The sequence below is a fragment of the Saccostrea cucullata genome, unplaced genomic scaffold (genome assembly GCF_032062105.1).
Source record: "Saccostrea cucullata isolate Sc308-1 unplaced genomic scaffold, CSIRO_AGI_Scuc_v1 ctg7356, whole genome shotgun sequence".
Taxonomy (NCBI): Eukaryota; Metazoa; Mollusca; class Bivalvia; order Ostreida; family Ostreidae; genus Saccostrea; species Saccostrea cuccullata.
Window position 1 is genome coordinate 10625 of NW_026927693.1, and position 4001 is coordinate 14625.

Here is a 4001-nt window from a genome sequence, read left to right on the forward strand (position 1 = left end):
GATGGCACTTCCACGACAACTAATTTTCGCGACTGAAATTAACATCGTTCATGCATACGAGGTGACAGAAGTTATATTTATGTACAAAGGAGATGCGCGTTATTAATTAATTAGTATCGAAAACCAAATGAATTGGTACTGTATATGGTGAGATTTTATTGATTTTCTGTAATTACTTGAACAACGGGCTTTCTATCTTGACATACAAACCTACTGAACTATAGATTTTTATTTTGGTACCATATTACAGTAAGATAATTAAGCAAGTACGAAGTATAAATATCAATACCCCAGTAATTATCACCTATCCATTAGCACCAATGCAATATGACAAAACACATGGTGTTTCGAATGTTTTCCTTCTTGTCTTAAAAAAGAAAAAAAGAATAAATCAAAAAAAAAAATTGTACTCGTATGATTAAATACTAGTATTTCTTTTGAAAAAAACCCCAACATTTTACATGTACTTTTAAAAGGGATATCACTAGATGGTATGGCGTAAAAGAAGTCGAACATGAGTTATCGTTCATATAACGAGTTATCGTTCATAAGATGCGTAATACGTCATCACTAGAGACATATTCACTCGTACATGGAATATTCCACATGTGTTAAAATAAACAGAAATAAAATAAATATTCGTTAATAATATTTATTCGATTGGTAATTTACATTTATTTCATATGTAATTTACAATGGGGTTATTAAATATTCATCCGTATGCCGAAAAGTGAGAATGTCCGTATATATAAACAATTTATCAATATAAATTAATCATTTTGAACAAGGATAAATTTTAGACAATCGTGGATTGATTTTAATGAAAAATAAAAGGGGTTGAGGTAAAGTACTGGATATATTTCCTTTCTATATATGTATTTGTATTTCGATTAATGCAGTTTGGTTGTTATGTGTATTGCGAATGGAGAATGTAGGGGGGGGGGGGGGGTATTACCTAGTGGAGACAGGCATCTATCGTTAAATGTGGTCATGTAAGAAAAAAACCCAAACGTGTTTAAATACTGCCTTAAGATCCTTGCTCAAATTTTTCACTCATGGGAACACTAACAATTGCCGTTCGAAAGCTGCTCGACACCCTGGGCCATTGAGCAGTGATCGTGGGACCTTTTTCGTGCCAGCACCAACAGCGACAGGGAGGGGTGGAGCGGTTGTTTGTCAGAGTTAAGGAGCCCACAACCACACTAGAATTATTGAATTATTAAATCTTATGTATATATAGTAAAGAAAAGAGGGCCCTGGCCCCCTGCACAGTGAGGGACTTTTTTCGTGCCATCACCAACTGTGACAAGGGATCTCGGTTTATACCGTCTCATTGGAGGACCGGTCTCCACGTCCTTCAGAGGGATTCAAACCTGCAACACAAGGATTATCTTCTTAATCCGCGACTTTAAAGCAGACTTTCTTACTACCATTTCACACGGCTACGCAGATTTCAGTGGCGAATCCAGGAATCTTTTAAAGGAGGGGGGGGGGGGTGCTGTTGTTTGTCGGAGTTAAGAGTTTGTCAGTGTTAAAATAAACAGAAATTAAATAAATATTTTTTTAATTTATTTATTAGATTGGTAAATTACATTTATTTAAAATTGAAAATTATTGAATTATTAAATCTTATGTATATATATATATATATTGGACAAAAAAGGAGGCCGGGGGGGGGGGGGGGTGCACTACCTCTAAACTAATCCGCCAGTGTAATTGAATGATTATTATACTCAGGTTGTGAGATAGAAATAATTATTTTCTTATTTTAATTAGAAACTCATACCTATACAACAACCACTAATAAGAGATCTGTTATTTTTTCACATGAATATCCAGCTTAGGGATAAGACTTAATTTCTCACAAAACTCTTTTTTTCCCCCCGAGGCATATGCTAACGCAATAGAGCAAGGGATACGTAAATCTACAAAACCTATATTTCTCGCTATTCGGCAGTCACTACTATTCTGGGTCTGGTATACCTGGTATTTCACACAAGGTAATTCTGGTGAATTTTTTGTTCATGTGATCCAAAGTACAAACATATGACATAGTGCTCTCTGTATTAATATTTCTTCACTTAGGGCAGTGATGTTTGTATAATACTTGTTGTAAAAAATGTTTTAAAGATTAAAAAAAAAATTAATAAAACTAATTATAAAGTCCCAATTACAAGATTTAACTTCTAATCTAGTGACCATGTATTGAAGGGCATCCCCGCGAGAATTCCGAAGCATTTAAGTTATAATGTATAGCGACCATATTACGTACCTAATAAAAGAATGGTCTGATAGTTTAAATCTTGATAGAATTTTGAAGATGGTATCAAATATAATGCTTCACTTGAGAATTGTACAAAACTTTGATTTTTGTCTAATTAATAGCACCTTGAATTTTACATTAATTGAAGTCTATGGGCTGCACATGTTTTTTTAAGATATTGAAAGAAGTTATTTGATTTTCAAACAAATATCTTTGTAAATATTTGAATAAACTATATCTTTATTACATTATTGATTATTTATAGTACTTTTTTGGAGTTTGACCATTTTTCATGAAAATTTTAAACTTTAACTTTGGCCATATCTTTTGAACAGTAGATTCTAAGACATTTATACTGCACATATTTAATCTTTTTTGAAAGACCTTTCATTGGATACCAACAGCCTTGACCCTTTGACCTTGACCTTGTAGATTTCCGTACTTGTGAAAAAACTCTAACCTTGGCCATAACTTTTGAACGGTAGGGGATAGGACTTTCGTACTTCACATACGTAATCCTTGTGAGAAAGAACTTCATTGGATACCAAGAACTTTGACCCTTTGACCTTGACCTTTGAGATTGACCTACTTTTAAAAAAGTAAACCTTGACGATAACTTTTTAAGTATTATCGCTAGTGCTTTCATACTTGAAATATTTTATCCTTGTGACAGGGCCTTTCATTTGATAACAAGAACATTGACCTGTACTTGTACCAGCTAATAATTCTAAATCTAACTCGGCAACTTCCTACCTTTTACGAAAATTCAAAAGATAGGTTTAACAAGAAAAGATAAGAATACGGCCAAATATTCTTCATATTCCTACCTGTCTTTCATAGATGCTGATTTATTTTATACTGAAATTCTTACCCTGGTCTTACTAGGCAACTCCTTACCTGTTATGGAGATTCAAAAGATAGGTTTAACATCAAGATATGTCCCTGATCTCAGAGCTTTCTCTCACCTACCTGTACCTTGTACCAGATAAGAATACTGCAATATATTCGTCATATTCCTACCTGTCATTCATAGTTGCTGATTTATTTTATGCTAAAATTCTTACCCTGGTCTTACTAGGTAACCCCTTTACCTTTTATGGAGATTTAAAAGATAGGTTTAACATCAAGATATGTCCCTTTTTGTCAGGGCTTTCTCTCACCTACCTGTATCTTATACCAGATAAGAAAACGGCAAAATATTCTTCATATTCCTACCTGTCTTTCATAGATGCTGATTTATTTTATACTGAAATTCTTACCCTGAGCTTACTAGGCAACTCCTTACCTGTTATGGAGATTCAAAAGATAGGTTTAACATGAAGATATGTCCCTGATCTCAGAGCTTTTTCTAACCTACCTGTACCTTCTACCAGATAAGAATACGGCAAATTATTCGTCATATTCCTACCTGTCTTTCATAGATGCTGATTTATTTTATACTGAAATTCTAACCCTGATCTTACTTAGCAACACCTTACCTTTTTTAAAGTTTAAAAAAAGGTTTAACATGAAGATATGTCCCTGATCTCAGAGCTTTCTCTCACCTACCTGTACCTTGTACCAGATAAGAATACGGCAAAATATTCGTCATATTCCTATCTGTCTTTCATAGATGCTGATTTATTTTATACTGAAATTTTTACCCTGGTCTTACTAGGCAACTCCTTACCTTTTATTGAGATTCAAAAGATAGGTTTAACATGAAGATATGTCCCTGATCTCAGAGCTTTCTCTCACC